This window comes from Crotalus tigris, unplaced genomic scaffold (genome assembly GCF_016545835.1).
Source record: "Crotalus tigris isolate CLP2741 ecotype Arizona unplaced genomic scaffold, ASM1654583v1 scf7180000017536.10889498, whole genome shotgun sequence".
Taxonomy (NCBI): domain Eukaryota; kingdom Metazoa; phylum Chordata; class Lepidosauria; order Squamata; family Viperidae; genus Crotalus; species Crotalus tigris.
Window position 1 is genome coordinate 3,377,979 of NW_024096460.1, and position 21,479 is coordinate 3,399,457.

Here is a 21,479-nt window from a genome sequence, read left to right on the forward strand (position 1 = left end):
GCACAATTCTCTATCCCAGTAAGGTTCCAAGTCCAGCATTTGAAAAAGCCTCCATGCAGCTACAACTTTTAAGATAAGGGAAACAGAAATGTAAATGAATTTTGTGAGGGATGGAACTAGTCACATGTGAAATCCTGATAGTTTTCCCTCTTCTCTCAAAAAAAATCAAACCACATCTATAGAGGGACCAGGGGAGGATTGTACTTTTTAAAATAGATGCTGGTGGTCAAAGGGTCACTTCCATTTTCAGTAACGTTTAAAATCCTAATATATGTTCCAAATTATTTGCACATTGGCTTCTTTCTATCCCTGCAGCATATTTTAAGGTTTAAGATGGAAGGTTTAAGATGGAAAAAAATCCATTGGCTTTAAAAATAAATAAATATAATCTTCAATTTTCAGATTTATAATCAACATATCTGCCATATATTTTATTTCAGATTTTTTTAAAAAAAAATCTTTGGAAAATGTTAGACCAGAAATTGCCTTACAAAAAGAGACAGCAGAATAAGGAACAATATTGTGGCGGAATAATACAGTTACAGATAAACAGATTTTTCCCCCTTTATCATCTCTCCAGATCTGTCATGAGAACTTCTGTCTTATGTTGTACATTTTACATTATATTTATAGTGTACTTAATTTTAAATCATTGTCAGTATATGAAAGTATATGAAAGGCTATTTTGATCCTCCCATATCACCATTTTATCTTGATTTGAGTAGTTTGAATAAACAGGAGATTTTTAAAAAACTCCCTGTCAAATGTTAGTGCTGATTGCCTAGAGACAATAAAGGAATAACTCTGTTATTCTGGAAACACGCATAGCACAACTTTAGAAATGTAGGAAGTCTAATGTGAAAATAAATGCTAGAGTGTATATTTTTGTCAAAGGTAAGTAACGGGAAAGATGTTCTGGAACAGCCACTTAAATTCAGGATAACAAAGAAGTTTGCAGAAGTGTAAAGGAAGAAGTGCTTATCAAATCATGATTACAATATCAGTTGTGTTCCTTGAAAAGAGGAACAGTTGTCTTTTATATAGTCAGAAAAATATAAAATTATAGCTCTTGTTTTCATCCTCTCTCTCCAATCAATCATATAGCTGTGCAAGATATTCCTGATGAAAGTTATTTAGTATTATAACTCAGGAATTTCAGGAATGTGAAAAAATATCGTTTGGGTGAAATAATCACACAGAACAAGAGATAGACAGATTGGGAGCTGTTATAATTTGCAGTGCTTGAATTTAGTGCTTGAACTGAGTGATGGGAGGCTAACACGTATAATACATGCTAGTATATGGATGCTCTGCATCTAATGTTGTATTGGTTTTTAATCACTGAAAAGGTCTGCTTTCTGCATGTATGTGTGTGTGTGTACTGTGTTTATTACATTTCATCTTTCTTTCAGGAGCTGATGGCACCATCATACATACTATCCCCTCCTTCAATCTTTCCAACAATAGTTTTGTGGTATATGTTGGGCTGAGTGATAGTGATGGCCAAAGTCACTCAATGAAGGTAGACTTAAACTTGATCTGTCTATATGCTAGCTCACAGTCTTAATGATTAGAGCAATACTGGTTTAGAATCTAGGGTACCTTCTGAAATGTTCCTATCAGCTTTAAGAGAGAATGATAAATTCTGAAGATCAAAATACTTATTTTGAAGTTTGTTATTTGTGCAGTGTTTTGTAATGTTTCTACAGATCCTGCGCTAGGTCAAATTTATTTTCTGACTTAATGCTGCCTGAAGGATTCTTTGTGGACTTGCCTTTTTGGTAAATATTACATCATCTTTTCATGTGTCTTAAATTGCCTACTTCAGAACAAGAATCAACTAGTTTCCAGGGGCACCAGCATTTCAAACAAAGTTAAAAGCTTTTCTTTAAACTAATATGCACCAATGTCTCCTGCACTTTAAATGCATTCACTCAGCACATAGTGATAACAAATGAAGACTTGTAAAGACAGCTTTGTTAATAAATAATGCAAAGTTCTTTTCATTATTATTCTTGTAAATGTACAAATTCATCTGAAGAGTGGTGAATGCAAAAGGTAGGAGGAAGATAGAATTAAACAAATCCATGCATCAAATGGATCCCTTTGCTTTCTTATCACTATCATTTTCACATATTATTGGCACAATTGAATCATATTTGTCCTTATACAAAACCCTAAGGAGCCTGAGGCAAAGCATTATTTCTTAGAATGGCCATATGTAATTTTTTTTTTTAAAAAAAATGGTGCTTTAGAGGAAAAATTTTCATAAAGTCTTCTTTTAGTTATAATAATAATAATAATAATAATAATAATAATAATAATAATAATAATAATAATAATAATAATAATAATAGTAAAGTTGGGAGGGACCTTGGAGGTCATCTAGTCCAACCCCCTGCTCGGGCAGGAAACCCTACACCATTTCGGACAAATGGCTGTCCAGTCTCTTCTTAAAAACCTCCAGTGTTGGAGCATTTACTGCTTCTGGAGGCAAGCTTTTCCACTGATTAATTGTTCTCACTGTCAGGAAGTTTCTCCTTAGTTCTAGGTTGCTTCTCTCCTTGATTAGTTTCCACCCGTTGCTTCTTGTCCTGCCTTCAGGTGCTTTGGAAAATAGCTTAATTCCCTCTTCTTTATGGCAGCCCCTGAGATATTGGAATACTGCTATCATGTCTCCCCTTGTCCTTCTCTTCATTAAACTAGACATACCCAATTCCAGCAACCGTTCCTTGTAAGTTTTAGCCTCCAGTCCCCTAATCATCTTTGTTGCTCTTCTCTGTACTCTTTCTAGAGTCTCAACATCTTTTTTACATCGTGGTGACCAAAACTGGATGCAGTATTCCAAGTGTGGCCTTACCAAGGCATTGCAGAGTGGTATTAATACTTCGCATGATCTTGATTCTATCCCTCTGTTAATGCAGCCTAGCACTGTGTTGGCCTTTTTGGCAACTGCCGCACACTGCTGGCTCATATTTAAGTGATTGTCTACTAGGACTCCGAGGTCCCTCTCACAGTTGTGAGTTATGTCCAGGTACAAAACAAAAAATCATAAGAAGGATTTTAGAAAGACCTAGAAATAGCATATTAACATTCAACATGGATAAAGTATGGTTGGGGTTTTCAAGTACAGGTAGTCCTTGATTTACAACAGTTCATTTAATGACTGTTCAAAGTTACAAAGGCAATGAAAAAAGTGAGTTATGACTGTTTTTCACTCTTATGACTGTTGAAGCATCCCTATGGTAATATGATCAAAATTCAGATGCTTGGAACGGACTTATATTTATGACAGTTGCAAGGTCCTGTGATCACTTTTTGCAATCTTTTGACAATGGGGAAGCCAGATTCACTTAACTGTTATTAATAACTGCAGTGATTCAAGAAAAGTTGTAAACTGAGGCAATACTCACTTAATAGCTGTCTCACTTAGCCACAGAAATTTGGTGCTCAATTGTTGTCGTAAATCAAGGACTACCTTTGATAGCCAAATAAAAGTGAAGGGCTTCCTTAATTGTTATATCTTGTTTAACATGGCTTCTTACTAAGGCTGAATGTTAACAGAGGTTTTGGTATAGGTAATATACCAGGTAGAACATATAAAACTCAGTGCAAGCTAAAATTTATGCCTGCTGAAACAAGGCAGAGTATAAGATAGTTTTAAAATTGTGCATTAAAATAATTTAAATCTCCAAAGCATAAGAATAATTACATGGAATTAATATCAAACTGCCTAAAGACCATTATTTTCAGATAGCCTTGGGTCTTGTGCATAACACACCCAATTGTTCCTCCTTGTAGTCAAAATAGTACATCTGATTATATAGAGTTTGCGTGTGTACTCATAATTCATTTTCAAAAAAATAATTTGCTCTGATATTTTCTCTGCCTTAGAATAGTGCCAATTGCTTCCGAAAATGTGCTATAGCACTTGCTTGTGTTATATCAACACATAGTATGGTACTTTCAGAGAGCTTTGAGTCAAATATTACATTTCCAGGTGCAGAATTCTTTTTACTACCCTTATTTTTATGGATAAGGTATTTCAGAGAGGGGCAAAAGATTTAGTTCAATGGATCGTGCTTCTAGAAAATCCCATTAGCAACTAAAATGATTAAAGGCCTGGAGACTATAAAGAATGGTTGCAAGAACTGGATATGGCTTGTCTAGTGAAAAAAAGAACTAGGGTGATACAATAATAGTATTCCAGTATTTGAGGGGCTGCCACAACGAAGGGGGGGGGTCAACCTATTTTCCAATGTACCAAAGGATGGAACAAAAAAACAATGGATGAAAATTAGTCAAGGAGAGAAGCAACCTGGAATTAAGGAGACACTTCCTAATAGTAAGATCAATTAACCAGTGGAAATGCTTGCTGTCAGAAGTTGTGGGTGCTTCATCATTGGAAGTTTTTAAGAAGAGACTGGACAACCACTTGTCTGAAATGGAATAGAGTCTCTTGCTTGAACAGCAGATTGGACTAGAAGACCTCCAAGATCTATTCTATTCTATTCTATTCTATTCTATTCTATTCTATTTTATTCTATTCTATTCTATTCATACCAAAGCACACGACATTAGATTTAAATATGCAACCTCCATTTTGGATTTCTTCCTTTTTATTTTTTGCTTTTCTTCTTTGAAAAATGACCTTAAAACAACTGTGGACATTTCCTGCTATAAACTTTCCACTTTACTTAAGTTAGTCCATAAAAAGCATGTCTCCCATGAAGTGTGGCCAACATTCTCCCTTGTATGAGACAGGCCAACACCACAGAGTGTAGAAAATTAGGGAACTTTGGTGGCGATCCAAGTAGCATCATTTGTTTACACCATGACTACAAGAAAGTTTATTTCAATTCTCCAAATATATCTAAGTTCCAATTTCTTTTCTGTGAAAGCTGTACCATGTTATATTGTTATGATCATTATTTTGTTTAATAAAACAAAGTACATTGAAATATTTATTTTACAATCTAGTCAGCACCTATTGCAAGATGCAGGTATATGATACAGTTTCCAGCTAGGCCAATGCCTCTGGGACTCAGCAATACAAGTTCTGACTCTAATTGCAAAGCAAATTAATATGAAAAAAAAAGAATATGTACAACTATCTCCTTTCAATTTCACTGCTCCATTTTCTGCCCCTGTTATTATAGTTACTTTCAGAGAAATCAAGCAAAGTTTGTGGGAGAGAAATTATTGCCAGGAAAGATCACTTCTAAAAAAGAGATGTTTTTCTGGCTTCATGGACCTGTCCTCAGATTTCCTAAAGTTTTACATGCATGGCTGCCAGTCTGCAGAATTAAAACATCTAATCTCAAGGCTGAAGCTTGGTTTGTACAGACAGAAACTGAAGAGACAATATTTACAGAAGTCAGTGCAAATATTTTACCCTGGAACAAGTTGCTTTGGTTTAAAATAAGACAAACATCTCAGAATTACATTAAAAAGCCATCAAACTTCACCTGTATTCATGCTGATGTTAAAGAATGTGATTTAGAAATAAACTATGCATTGTTTCGAGTGTGACAAGTGCAACCCCCCCCCCCAAATACATCTCTTATTCAATAGATTGTGGAAGATTTTGACTGGCTAACAAGAGGATGGGCTGTAGAAGATTTGGGCAAATCAAATGGTAAAGAGAATGTGTCTCCTTTACTTTAATAGTTGTCTAGAAGACAGAATCAGTAAACATAGAGACTACTATTTGGGACCACTTGTTCTGTTCTTGGTTTGTGATGTCATCAGGCTTTGCAGTTTTTCATTTCCATCCCAGGAATGAAAATTGAAAATCTCATATCTTGAGTAGACATGATTGTGAACAGGGTAATGTTGAGTGATAGTAACCTGAGGAGAAAAAAAAGTGAATTTGTTGCCAAGTATCGTTAAAGTAAATAAATTGTATCTGTAATCACACATGCTTATCAGTAGATAGAAACAGTATTATTATTACCCATATTATACCTGGGTTGAAGAAAATCCAAAAGACTATTAGGCAACCGTAAAGAAATTTTGAAATCTTTCTTCACATCTAGTAATTGCATGAATTTTGTATGGAGATTTTTTTTAAAAGTCAAATCTCTTCCTCCTACTGGGATAGCATGACTAATAGACCACAGCATTATAGGAGGAGCAAAAAGACAGTTAAGGGAGGAAATAGACTCATTATAGAAGATATATTTTAACAAGAACATGAGAAGATTCAAAGTAAATCTGCTTTAATTAAGCTAAGTAAAGGATGTGTGGGGAAATTACTTGGTTAGACTTTCAAGACTAAATGATACTATCCTACTTTCGTAAAAAATCTTCCCAGATATATATTTCCTCTTGTAAGGTTTGAATATTTGTTTAATCTAATTGCACTTAATCGTGGCATAAACATGCTATTACAACATGTTTTTCTGCTGGATTCCCCATAATGCAACCTATGTGGATAATGTGTTTGTGTGTTGTTTTCATTTATTATATGGTCCACTGAATTCAAAATGTGTTTACAGGTTGCTGTGAATAAAACAGGAGGCAACATATGAACATCTAAACAAGAGGTGTCAAACTCAATTTCATTGAGGGCCGCATCAGCATTGCGGTTGCCCTTGGGAGGCTGGGTGGGTGTGGTCAGGGTGGGTGCAGCCTACTGGGTGGGCATGGCCAGCTCTACATCATTCATGTCAAGGGTGCCTGTCGGGGCCTGGGCAGGAGTGGAACAGATCTGAGGGTTTCTGGCAGAAGGGGGTGGAACCGGGGCAAGTGCCAAGGCATGGTCCATTTCTTCATTCCTCACAAAGGATGATGCTTCCCCAGCATGCACCCAGGGGGCAGGGCTGACACGGCAAGGGCTGGTTCCTCGCTGTTTCTAGATGGCCTTGAGCTAAGACTGAATGCGTTTCAGCATAGATGGCCACCACAAAATTGTACATTGTACATTGGCTCCCGGCCAGCCAGTTCCCTCACTGTTTCCAGGATGGCTTCATGGGCCACATGAAACTACTTCATGGGCCCTATCCAGCCCCCGGGCCTTGTGTTTGACATGTCTGATCTAAACCTTCCCTAGAACTAGATGAAGTACTCATCCTTTCCTAAATGAATATAATAAATCCTTGACCACATTGTTTATAGAGACTGCATTCAGATGAATTTAATCAGCAGCAATAGGTTAAATAGGAGATATTGCCTATCATTTCAGGCAAACTAGAGTTCTCAATCTCTAGAGTTTAAAACATCCAGAGTAACTAGACAAGTAGCCCCAAGTGCAACTACTGTCATCACCAAATAAAAGAGGATGGATGAAGGGAAATAATTAAGAATGGAACAAATTATCCATAGAGAACCAGTAGTAACCTGACCAGTAACCGGGAAAAAAAAAAGACCTAAAAGTGTCTATCCTGTGACAATAAGATATTTCTTTGCTTTGTCACCTCGCTTTTCCTTAATAGTTCTTTAATAGTACTTTAACAAATATTCATTCAAATTCATACTGTATTCTTTCCTTTGGACTCTGTAATTTCTTTAGTTTCATAGGTCTTGGCTTCTTGGAAACCCAGTGGGTTCACTTGGAGGGTAATTAGGTAACACCAACCGATGCAGCTCTCTTCATGTTCAATGGATCAGTTAGGGAAGATTAGGAAGAACTATTCATCAGCCTTTGAATAATGTTGATACCAATATCAAAACAAGCTGTTGTTGCACTGTAGGGGGTCAGGACAACTGTGATTTGATTAAAGTCAGCCCACTGAAGTGAAGGGTGTCCAGCTGGCTCAGTAATTTGATAGCTCAGAAACTGGGAGTGAATGAGTTGAGTGTGACTCGGATTAATTAGACCTGAGTCATCAAATTCTTTTCACCGGATCAGTGATGAGGTTTGCAATACTTGAGGAATCATATTCACAGTACATGTTTTTAATTAAAAAAATCTTAATTTAAACATATTTAAATGTTTGATAGGACATGTCATTTATCATTGAAAATGTTTTCTTCAAAGAGATGTAACACAATCTTGCAACTTTCTTTTTACCTTCCACAATTATAGTGTCACCATAGTAATTTGCTTAATAAACGTAACTAGAAGCCCCAGTTTTAAATAGCCTTTGGGAATTCAGAGAACATCTAATTTTTTTAAAAAATTGTCAGATTTTAAAAAAGAATAACCAAGAGGCATCGTTTATCTTGTCATCGTGGAAAGATCTTTGAGAGTAACCTGAACCTTTTCCTTAGATAGACTGCCTATGATATTATAGCTTGGAAATTAGCCATTGAACCATAGAGTAAAAATATTTTATTTTATAGGAAATTTGTGGAATGTGCTTCCTATATAGGTGTAATCTATTTTAGGGGACAGTCAATTGAAAATAGAGATAAGCAATGGCTCAGATCTTCCTGTTTCATTGAATCACCTTCTTTTATTTCCTCCCTCCCTCCCTCCCTCCCTCCCTCCCTCCCTCCCTCCCTTCCTTCCTTCCTTCCTTCCTTCCTTCCTTCCTTCCTTCCTTCCAGTTTGAACATGCTATCTTAGTAAACATGACCTAAAATAAGCAGGCTGAAATGCTGCTTCCTTTTAAGCATTTTGTAGCCAATTGCCCTTGCACAAATTCTATTTTTCAATTCATGGATTTACAAAATAAATGCATTTCATTCAATCAATAATCCTTACCTCTTCTCTCTCTTCCAGCGCACATGGCTATATAAGATTCCAAAGCAAATGTTAATCCAGGCATTGCCTGTTTAGGCATGCTTATCCTGGAAAAAAAAATTACATGGTTTCAAATCAGACCTAGGATAGAGATGCAGAACCAGCAGCCTTCAAGATGCTGCTTAGCTGCAACTTCCAATATGTCTTCTGTAGTTCACATTATTATTTTTGTTTTTTTAAAAAACTGTAATTAGGAGTCAGCAACTTGGATATCAGGGCCTAATTTCTTCCATTTCTCAATCTAATTTCAAAATTGTCTGAAATACATCAGGCAGAAGAAAACAAAGATATAGGGAAACCAAAAGATGGGTATAACTATCCCCAAGATAAAGAGATTTGTTTGAAAGAAAGGATTCTCTACTTCCACTTACAAAGTATAAACCTATGGCAATAATTTGTGAAGGACAGACTAAAAGTATTTTCCATCCCTGAGAGGCTGTCATGGCACACAGTCAGTGTGTGACATTGAAGTTCTTTTTCTGGGACATTCCTATCAGGAAAGCAAAACAAAAACAAAAACAGAAGAGTGTTACTAATGGCACTAGTTAATTCTGTGTGAAAGATAGAGTTTTACATGACCTTATCTAAATATCATTGCCCCAGGGCATTTTTTCCATGATTAGGATCCACGCCTAACTTTGGAAGTATTGGCTTTTTTGGACAATCTTTTTTATGCTTGTACATTTCTTTACATCTTCCATATAACAGTTTACAATTCTTCCTGTACTGAAAGAGAATCAATAGGAAACATCAGGTGGTGTGTGTGTGTGTGTGTGTGTGTGTGTGTGTGTGTGTGTGTGTATACTATAATTTATAATCCAGGAATAGGTAAGAATCCCTGAACCATCTTTGATTAACATTCTGTATAAAATCTATTGCAAGCTTCTACTAAAAAGCGAATTAAAAATAAATGGAACATGTTTTAAATAAAAATTAAAGCCATCTTGGTCTTCTTTAGACTGAGGAGAAATAAAGTGCTTGTCATATGGTGGAAATATGTTAAACTTCAAAGAAGGAATTAGAAATGTTCAGGATGGCAACAAGTTTCTGATTTTTCTGAGGTTTGAATGTTATGCCAACTTTAACATTATAAAAGATTAATATGTCATTCTATTGGATAGTTAAGGGGGGAGGGAATGAAAAGTTTTCAATTTTCCCCAAAACATTGGATCATTCTTTGGAAGGATAGCTCCTTACTTAAATTGCAAAGCTGGAGCTTAATGCAGGCTTCCATTTAACTTAATCAATCTACTTTATATTCTCTATCCTAAGGGAGCCGTTTTCTTTGAGGTAAGGCCCCACCCTAACACTTTATGAAGTGGAATGTGTGTCTTCCAGAATAAGAAATCAAGCCTCAAGGCAGACTGTGTTGCTTCCACTGTAATAAGCAGCTTTAAAGTAGAGTAGGCACTCTATTGTTCTCTTCCCTTCTGCTGTTTTTTATGCTTCCCAAGAGTGCCTACATTAGGCAGTTGAAATGACAATTGTTATGTGCAAAAAGGACATACTTGTAGATAAAACCCTGGAACAGAAGTTTCTATATTCAAGTGGAGAGGGGAGTGCAACAGATCTAAAAAAGAAACATAGAAAAGAGATACATAACAATAAAAAGTAAGAGCTCTCATTTTCTTGTAATATAATTTCTTGGTTTTACTGTACTCTGAGAAACCATTTAAATTACCCTCAGAGCATAATAAGAGCTGCCAGGTGAATAAACAATGATTTAAATGTAAAAGTAGAATAATGAGATTTTCTAATTCAATTCTTCTTCTTCCCCCTCCTCTTTTTAAAATTCTCCTACTAATGCAAATCTAAAATGTTGCATTTGCACTGAGAAAGGATGATATTTATTTATGAGACTTATTTTATTTATTTATTTATGAGACTTATATACCGCTTTAAGTGCAAGCACTCTCTAAGCGGTGTACACCAGTAAGCAATGTATATATATATTTACTTTGCCCCCAACAATCTGGGTCCTCATTTTACCTACCTCGGAAGGATGGAAGGCTGAGTCAACCTTGAGCCGGTGAGATTTGAACCGCTGACCTGCTGAACACAGTCAGCTAAAGTGGCCTGCAGTACTGCACTCTAACTGCCATGAAAGTCCTGTAATGTAACTTCTAAAGACACATGGACTTCATATGTCTGAATGTAGTACACAGCTAATCTAGATCAGAAGAAATGTTACTTAAATAGCCACCAATGATTTCTTCCTTGGCCAAAATGAAGTACCCAACTGCATTAAGTTTTGTGCTCTATTAACTTTTGGGCAAATATGATGCACATTAAAGTATTCTAAATTAATTTTAGAAAATGACTTCAAATAATTAGATTTAGGTTACAGTGGGAACTCATGACCTTGGAGTTAACCTTTGTTTTAAGGCTCTCAACAGGTTTCAGTGACATAAACACATTACAGATACTTGACCAAAGAGCTATGGTGGCACAGTGGTTAGAGTGCAGTACTTCAGGCTAACTCACTGTTCACTCCAAGAGTTCAGTTCTGAGTGGCTCAAGGTTGACTCAGTTTTCCATCTTTTCAAGGTCAGTAAAAAGAGGATCCAGATTGTTGGGGGCAATATGCTGACTCTAAACCGCTTAGAGAAGGCTGTAAAGTACTATAAAGTGGTATATAAGTCTAAGTGCTATTGCTATTGGTATCAAACTGGGTTCGGTTGTGCACATATTCATGAATCAGTAGTAGGGCTTGGACTACTTACGTGCAAGGAAAGCATGGGGGATTGAAAGAAGCTGAACTACTAAGCAGAAGCATTCTTCACTGCAATATTTTGTTGCAAAACTGCTTCTTTTAATAATCTTTTTCATACACATACACCCCAATCCATTTCAGTTAAAGTCATTTGTTTTCAACATCTTGTTATTATAGGTGTGATGTTTTCCCCACCCCAGTTTTCCATTTTCTTTTTGTGATTACTACTATCCCACATACATTTTCCACATAGTATCATCCCATCCCTAGCATAGCTTTTAGTCAGACCTACAGCTATCTAATTTTTTCTCTCTTCCTTTTGAAACAAGGAAAAATGTGCTATTCTATGTATCAACTTTTGATATAAATATAAGCTTAGAGTTTCATTACTTTCCATTGATTGGCTTAAATCCAAGAAACAAACTGAACATGATACAGGCAAAGTGATGGCAGGAAACTGAGCAGAGATAGATCAAAACTTCTGTAACTCTTTGCCTGTGCCATTATCTCCTGATCTGAATTTCTCTTGTTCCTAATGCACTCATAACACATAGTATTTAAAGACTGTAAGAGGAGAAGAGAATGTTTCTTTAAATGCTCCCTTCCGACTCATATCTACTTCTCCCTGTCCTGAATATTTTATTATTATGATCTTCCTTCATGACATTTTGTCTATTCAACAGAGGTTCCAGTACACAGGACCATACATATAAACTCAAAATTTTAAAAGCATTCTTGGGATCCAGTTTAATGTATTAGTTTTACAGTCTGAAATAAACATATTTTCTTATGAACTCAGCACTAAACCATAACTTAAATGGAACTAGGGCAATTGCTCCTCATAGCCTGCTATTTATAATGTAAGGGAAAGTTTCAGTGCCAGAGTTATATCTCAGACTTGCCTACCAAAGTTCTTATTTCTGTTCAATCCTCTTCAGTAAAAGTCAGTTCTATTCCCCACAGAGTCATTGGACTATAACGGGACACTGATAAAATGGATGAATTTGTTAATTAAATCAGTCACAACCACAATAATTGTAAATCCATTGTTTAAGCACAATATTGCTAATTATAGGAATGAATCCATTTTAAATCCATTTACTTCATCTTTGCTTGCTGGGGATTTGTTTTCCTAATGACGTGTACTGAAATGCTTCCCAGTAACCAGTGGCACACTCTAATACACACAGATTTTCCAGACACCCTCATTTGTCTAATTCTATCTTATTCATTTTATTTTATTTATTTATTTGTTCAATTTATAGGCACCCTGATTACCAATGACTCTGAATGGGTTACAATTAAAAAGTAATAAAAAATTACAGAAGTCAAAAAGAAGTAATAAGTGGTCCGAAAGCCACAAATAACAAAGCAAACCCCATCTAGTAGAGGTTCAACCTTCACTTCTAAACCTGGAAAAATAGCCAGCATTTTAATTGCTTCCTGAATGTCATCAGGGTGGCAGCCATCCTGATGGATATCATTCCAGAGGGCATGTGCCCTGACAGAGAAATCACACTTCCTGGGTCCCAAAAGCTAGATTTAATTAATTAAATCAAATGCATTAAATTTGTTATACTTGCCCACAACATTAGGCCCTGCACAGGTTACAGAATCCAGAAAATGATTAAAACAAACACCCATAAACAGACAGGACTAAAACCAACAGACAGAACAATAAACCAAACAAGTGTGAGAGGAGCTTCATAAATACATCATTAAACACAGTAAGCTCAGGCATGGGAAAACCACCAGGTTTTAAAGGCTTTCTGGAACCCCAGGAGAGTGAACACCATTTGTATCTCTGTGAGATGTTGTTCCAGAGGGCAGGGACAGTGACATAGATGGCATGCTTTCTTGGTCCCACAAGATGGCAGTGCTTAATAGAGTCATCCCTACATTCTGTCTGTCTGAACATAACAGGCAGTCAGGAACAATTGGAGATAAGCAGTCTTCAGGTAAAGCCTATGGGGATTTATAGTTAGCAACCAGAATCTTGAATTGCACCCCGTAGGCATTGGCTAACAATGCAGCTCACACAGCACTAGTGGTATGTGGGTATATCATGAAGTTCCTGTTATGAATGTGCTGCTGCATTTTCTACTAACTCTAGCTTCCTGGTGATCTTCAAGGACCGCCCCATGTGGAGTGCATTGCAAGAATCCAGTTGTGAGGTGTCCAGGGCGTGAGTGTCTGTCTCAAGGGCCTCATGGTTGAGGAAAGGATGCAACTGATGACACTGCTTGATCGAAGGGATCTAAAGCATGATCACTGCCTGATATCACTGAAAAAGTAAGTATAACCAGAGACAGTCAATCCCTCAAATCACCTGACCCTATGCCACAAAGGACTTTATAGGCGACAAGCAGGACTTTGAATTGTAAATGGAAGCCAATTCATAATCAGTGCAGCTCACAGAGTACTAGGTAGCATCACATGGATATTGTGGGGGCAAACTGACAATAAAATTCATGCAATTTTACTCCATAGGTGGGACCAAATCACCACTGTTCTCTTCAATTAGAATTTTTTTTTTTTACATTTCTTATCAAGGATCTTTAGCCAAACCAGAGAAATTCCATTAAGCCAAAGAAAATGAAAAAAACTGTGGTTTAAAATATGTGGTAATACTAGGAATGCTTGCTTGAAATCGCTTTCAATTATATAAGCAAATGATATATCTCCAAGTTACTGATCAGAAATATATATTTTATTTTTATTTTATTACTTATTATTAAAGTCAATTTAGTCCCTGAAGTTTACTTGGCAAGATTTCAAAAGTGGTTTGCCATTGCTTCCTAGCTAGGGCTGTGAGTGAGTGACTGGTCCAAGGTCACCCAGCTTGCTTTGTGTCTAAGGCAAGATCTAGAAACCAGTATGCTAGTTACTAAAGCGCACACTAAGCAGATTAATAATGGGTTTACTTCCATTTTGGATTTTAGGCATATAAATCTATGTCTATACATAGATTTGATCACTGACAGCTTTTAACCCTTGCCTTTAACTCTGATTTTTTTTTTACGTGTACCTCATGTAATACTTCAAAATGATGACATCAGCTAATATGTTCCTAGGAGTTCAGACTTAATTATTCAGATTAAATACATGATAGCTATTTCTTTTGATGTAATTTCTAAAGCATTTTCTCTACAATGCTAAATATATACAAAGGAAGTAAGTGCACACTGAAGCATGAATTAGAGTAGCCTGCCTAGTGTTCTCTTAAAATTACTGCTTTTTAGAAATGTGTGATTAGTCCTGGTGAACTTTTCTACTTTGGTTTTTGTCCAAGAGTCCACTTCATTTTTTTTTAGTAAAAAAATATTTTCTATATTCTTTACAAAGGAGAAGAAGATGTCAATTAAATTCTCAAGCATGAAAGATGGTAAGTAGTTATGAGATGACAAAAGATATATGATTGTTCTGCAAAACCTCTCTCTAGCAGCCTTCAACTTCTCTGGCTTTCCATACTTGTTAAATGCATACAGGAAGACAAGATGTGTCATCTTCTCATTGTTTTTCTCAGATTAAGAAGAAAGAGTCACCAGAAAACCTAAGAGGGATTGGGAGATTTCTAAAACAAAACCCCTACAACCAATAGTTTCAGACACCTGATAATAAAGTATTGTCAGAAACCATCAAACGTAATGAGAGAGAAATTTTCAAGCTGAAGAAATATTTAAGCAAATTATAAAATGTAGATTCATAGTGTAATATTATCTGCCAGCTGTACAAAGCAAGAAAAAAAAACACAGGCATATTATCACTCCTGTCCATTTTGAAATACCTCTTCCCAAAACATTGGAAAGCAGGATCCTTGGTGCTCTCTGAGCTTGGTAGTTTTGTTGCAGACATTTCATTACCAAACTAGGTAATATTATCAGTGCAACCCTGAGCTACAACTATTCTCTTTGAATGGTACATACAAAAGCACTGTACTACCCTGTTGTATAGTAACATTATGATGTCATGTGATTCACAAGAGACCCAAAGAAATAAGGGAAATTTTATTTCTTTTGACTTGTTTCCATTTTGTATATTACCAATTTTGGAGAGAAGCATAACAGCTTAGCAGAAATCAAAGGTTAGTTGAATAGTAGAGCCAAAGGATTTCTAGAAAACAAAAGAAAACAGACAGAACTTCAGGTGCTTCCACCTACGACATCTTTAATAATTGAACTCAAGAGTTCAATGCTCAAAGCACACAAAAACAGTAAACATTATACTTAGTATTCTAACTCTCAACTTGTAATGAATGCTCATTTTAGTAAAAAAAGAAAAGAAGTAGTATTCTATGCTATAGTTTGACAGCAGACTGAGTAGAAATGCTAAATCATAATGAAAAATATACTAAACAATTATTTGTTATTCTGTAACTTTCAACAAAGTCCATAAGGAAAATGCATCTTAAGCATATGTGGTAAACAAAGAGTAAAAGTATTTGGAATTGTAAAATGAGGAACCAACTTGCAGGAAGTTCAGTCATATTCCTAGCTTTACTAGAGGTCTTTTCAAACATATCTCAAATATGCTTGCCTGGGTGGTCTACCTACCACAGCATTTCCAACAGTGTAAGCTAGTTTGTTTACCAATGCAAGTATGATAACAACATGTGTCAACAGGCCCCAAACAGATTTTATTTTGTTAGTAAGTTTTAAAAAACCCTGAATGTATCTGTCTTGCACAAAATACCTTGTTCTTTTGCATGTATAAAAAGCTGTTCTGTTAAGCTGAGTAATTTTCTGTGGAAAGACAGATGTGTACCAGTAATTATCCTCTTTGAATCAAACAAATCTGCCTCCCTCTTAATTGCAAAATAAATAAGAATTCATAGCCATATGTGGGCAACTGTGCATACTCTAATAGCTAGTTGTAATAGAAAGGAACAGAATGCAAAAGTCATAGTGTCCTTAAAATGTTGTGGATACAAGCAGTAAATACCTGAGGATGTGCAGATGGGTAAAAATCCTGCCTTTACTATAGTAGAATGTTTGTTTTCCATTCTGCTATTTTTTTCCTGTGAAATCAAAACTACAGTCATAGATTTACAATTTGCTCTAATATATAGCTTGGATGCATATAAAGGGAAAAATATGATCTACCTTAAAGCAACAGCAGTATTTTTTCTTGCTGGGATCCCCAGTTTTAAGTAGCTAAGTAGTTCCTTCACTTTTTCTCATTATTTCCACCTTGCCAATGACTCCAGACTATAATGTGATCCCCGTGTTTGTCTGTCTTTCATTCTAGGCTTTGTTAATGTAAATGTGTCCGACGTGTGGGTGTTAATTTTTGTTCAGATATGTGCAGGTACAGTAATCCTCAACTTACAACAGCTCATTTAGTGATTGTTCAAAGTTACAACGGCACTGAAAATGACTGTTTTTTGACATACTTTTGACCGTTGCGGTATCCCCATGATCAAGTGATCAGAATTCAAATGCTTGGCAACTGAGTCATATTTATTTTGGGACTATTTTGCAGTGTCCCAGGCTCATGTGGTCACCTTTGGTGACCTTCTGTCAAGCAAAATCAATAGGGAAGCCAGATTCACTCACTAATTTAACAACTATAGTAATTCACTTAATAACCATGGCAAGAAAGATCGTAAAATGGGAACAAAACTCATTTAACAAATGTCTCACTTAGCAATAGAAATTTTGGGCTTAATTGTGGTCATAAGTTGAGGACCGCTTGTAGATGTTATTGGAGTCAGATAGAATTGATGTCCAGATTCAGCAGAATGCATTTAAAAACATTTATGAATCCACTCCTATTGAAGTCTCTATAAGACATGTTGATCCCTAAATAGCATTGCAGCAACCAGAGAAAGTTGGTTGCAAAGTTTTTCTTGATTATTTTTCTATGGAGCTATTGATCATTATCTTTTTTCAAGGTATTAGCGATATTTTTTTTGAACTGGACTGCTCACATAGAGACAACCTACCTTGTCCTGACATTAAGAATTGCAGAACTGCAGACTTTCAAAGCTTAAAAATATTGGGATGGATTTAAATATTATGTCCTGTGAAAGGAATATGCATCTTCTACCTGTTCCATAAATTTTGGATACAGACCACTTTTCCATGAAGAAAAGATGCCATTATCTTTTTAAGCAATGTTAACATACTTGTTATTGTACAAATAGCAGAATTCTTTTGAAAGCCAAGGGCCACACTGAATGGAAATTCAGGAAGTCAAGTCCAAAATAGTAGTAGTGGGTTAAGACAAAACTTTTTATTTTATTTAAATACACTGAGTAGAATATTTTCCATCATGTACATAATACTCTTTTCATTTTGTTACCGTAAGAATGATAGAACAGTAATAATTTGTGTCCTCTAAAATATGCCCTTCTGGCAGTTTTACAGCAGTTAGATGACAATACATTCCATAGTTAATCTTCATTTTGTACAACAAATCATAATTCTAAGGATTATAATTTGGTGAAATGCTGAGAATTCTCTCCTGTCACTTATAACAGCATTCTCGATGTTTCGTAAGAAGAAGGAATGGTTATGTAAGTCATACCAGCTTCCATTTGTCACCCATAAAAGAAATTTATTTCATATGATTCTTAGACTTTTAAATCTCATTTATAGTGTTTATCAACAGGAGTGAAGTGGCATAAATCCTGAAATAAATAAAATAAAACAAACAAATCAATAACATATGTTGTGTTACTGACAACAGTTTTTGCAGTAATTTCCTGAGGTGAAATGAAATATATCAATCATGATGGAAATTAAAAAATTACTGCTGTGAAGCATAGAACTAGATGCAGAATTAAACAAAAACCTTTAGGGAGCATTGTGATGGTTGTTACAAGACTACAGAATTTCTAAAAGTAGTAATTTGTTCTAATTTCCCTTTTCCATAAACTACTAACTGACAAATGGCATATGGTCCCAAAGCATTTCTCCTTCACTCAGGAGAAATTTAATCTCTCTTATTTCCTGTATGTACAATTTAAAAATTTTAAAATATTTCTCTGTGTGTCATTTTGTATGCATTAGCTGATCGACTTGAAATGTATACACTAATGAATTTGGCAGAATATTTATACAAGTAAAATGTGGTGAAAAGGTCAGGCAATATCCTAATATCTCTAAATATGGAAGTACCTGCCAAACCTTTGACAGGAATATTGTGAACATGTTTTACAGTAATGTCTAAAATATACACCAGTAGAGGTAAAGCTCACTAATAATATTACTTTACCATTTTTCCTTCTTTATATTTTACTTTTTCTCACACCTGAAAGTTAAGATACCCTTTCCTCAGGATATACCAAGGGAGTAACATTCAAAAAGGGAGAAGAGAATGTCAAAACTTCGATTTATTTTATAACGGAATACAATTCAAGAATAAAATTTCTTCATCAAATAGTAACATATACTGTTCCAATTCAGCCTCAAAGCCTTGATTTACTTAGCTGAAAATCAACTTACTGAAATCTATAGAATTTACTTCTGAGTAGACACGTGTAGGGAGCTAGTTTTGTACAGTGGTTAAGGCACTAGGATAGAAAGTGGTAGACCATGAGTTCTAGTCCTGCCTTAGGACAAAGCCAGCAGGATGACTATTACTCTCTGTCAGCCCTTTTCCTTAACAAAGTTCAAAGTAGCTAAGAGCGATCAGTCTAAACAAAAGGTGGGCAGAATGCAAAAAGATATATTGTAGATTAGAATTTCTTGCTGATTGTAAATTAAGGAAACTACTCATCACATATCATGTGGCTGTCAAGTTGTGGAAAGATGATTATCTGGGGGTTAAAACATGGCAGCTGAGACCTAGAGTTGCCTCCAGACAAGTAGGGTGGCATATAAGTTGAACAAATTAATAACAACAAACACTGGTTTCAAATATGATCAAGGTGATTCATAATACTGTATATCCAGTTATATGAAAAAATATTTAAAGAAAAAACTTCAAATCTCCTTATGGTATTTATTTGACCCAAGGAGCCCAGATAAAGCATTTTCATAATACTACATGCCTTTAAGACCCCAGGTTGAACAAGATTCTTTTTATATTTCTTATGTTCAAACTTTAGAAATCTTTCAATTTATTTTTATCTCTCTGTCTACCTATGGAATGCACATGCATGTTGTCATCATCATGGAAAAACTGGCCTCCCTCAGAATGATTCATGGAACTCTTCTTCTTAATAGAGAATGGCTAGGCCAGTTACAGACACAAGATGTGTGTAACTCTTGTCCCTATTTGGTGTAGTTCTTAGCCTTTGCTATTTGCAGAAGAGAGTTAAACTTGTCAGAAAAAGAGTGAAAAAGAGAACAGAAGCAAATCGAGTTTCACATTCATTTACAGTCAGCTCTTTCAAGTAGAACAGGTCATGGGGCAGAAAAATGCAAGAACTACTGAAATTGCACTTCATTGCTATGAACTTCATGTTTTTGCTATAACAAAATCTGAAAAGCCTTGTAGGGTTTCCAAAGAAAATCAAGGTGAAGTTATCTTGAGTCTCTTTCTCATGACCCTTTCTTTCTCAGGACGGAATTGCCATTTACTTTTTCAAAATGGCTCTTTCACTTCTTCTTCAAAGATATCTCCAAATCTTACTGCTGACTTCACTCCCCTCTCCTATTTATCTTTTAACTGGCTAGCTCTGAACGAGTGACCAGCTCCACAGTGGGGATCGAAGTTCTTAGATCTAGTTAAATGCTGATTCTTATGAGATGCTATTTCTCTACCAGATCTAGAGAGAGGAAGATGCAAGCAATTATTTTTTCAGGCATGTAGACATAGATATGTAATTTTAAAATAGACCAGGAAGAGCTGTTTGATAGAGAAGATTTAAAATAGTATGTGCTCAGTCCATTTCCCCCCTTCTTCTGTTTCCTTCATGTCTTCTTGGGCTTCATCATTAAGCAAATCAAACTCTTGAATGTTTAGCAGCTGGCATTGGACCTGCAGAATCTCAGAGTTTCATGAAAAGGGGAGCAAATACAGAGGGGGAGGGGGAATCCTGGAGCATGCTTACCAGGTGTTAGCCACAGCTAAAATCTTCTCCATATGCAAGCATGTGTTCACAGTTGAAGAGACTCTGAATAATTGCATGTGTGAGACATCTTCTCTTTAATGTCTCCAGCATGTTCAAAGGCATCCTTACTCCCCTATCCTCATGAAAACACCATCAGTGACATTGGTGTTGTGACCTTTGTTTGTACTTAAGTGGACACTGCTTCATGCCATAAATATAATTGGAATCATTTGTGCAGTCTTGTTCACTGACAAATATTATTTGTATCTCATTTGCTATTGGCTGACATGGCCATTGCAGTTCCTGAATCATAGGATAAAAGAGGCAGGTATATTAATTCTATCCCTTTAGAATTTAGACTGCAGAGATTATCATTAGAAAACTTCAAACCACTAGTCACTTTCTGCTCTTCATTATTGAATATTTCTTAAGGCAAGGAGGCTATATCCATGAACATCAATACTTTGGTGTAACCTCCTGCTTTTTCTTGTCGTTCTTGCTTATTAATAAGCATACACTTCATTATATACCTGGTGGACATCAGAATACTGGAAATTATTTTTTTACTGTGTTGGCAGTCTACATGAATAATAACAGCTTACTAGCAACTAATAACAGCTCTCTAGCAACTTTTCCAGACCTACCAGGACATTCTGTGTATAAAATATGTGCTGCATTATAACTATCAATACTATTATTATTTTTTAAATCATTACTTCAGCCTACCCACCATTAGTACTTTTCAGTTATACAGAGGGTGAGTCACAAAATTTGAAGGAAAGCAATTCATCACAAAATGCCCTTACAATATAAAAATCACATTTCAAGTCACAGATAATTCTGCTTAAAGAAAGAAGAGTTTCTATTTAGAAAATAAGGTATATGTCTTCCTTCATTATGATACATACTTTAGCTACCAATACTTGCAGTGTATATTTATCATATACATCAATAAATTTACTAACAAGAAATTGTTTCCTTGCATTAACTCAGTCCTGATTTGCAGTCAACTTGAACAAAATAAGCCAATTATTGTCACCCAAAATCTTGTTTTTTAATGTATTGACCCACAGTGA

General features: G+C 35.6%; 1 long non-coding RNA gene across 2 annotated transcripts in view; it reads right to left on the reverse strand.

Moving 5' to 3' along the window:
* Nucleotides 1-4,452: 4,452 nt before the first annotated feature.
* The window catches only part of LOC120303358, a 104,671-nt gene continuing 87,644 nt past the window's right edge, over nucleotides 4,453-21,479 (reverse strand). For both annotated transcript variants that reach the window (XR_005555495.1, XR_005555534.1), the window contains 4 exons: nucleotides 15,446-15,515; nucleotides 10,198-10,259; nucleotides 8,651-8,736; nucleotides 4,453-5,850 (listed from right to left, as the gene is read on the reverse strand). This is a non-coding gene — a long non-coding RNA (uncharacterized LOC120303358). The remainder of the gene's footprint in view (nucleotides 5,851-8,650; nucleotides 8,737-10,197; nucleotides 10,260-15,445; nucleotides 15,516-21,479) is intronic.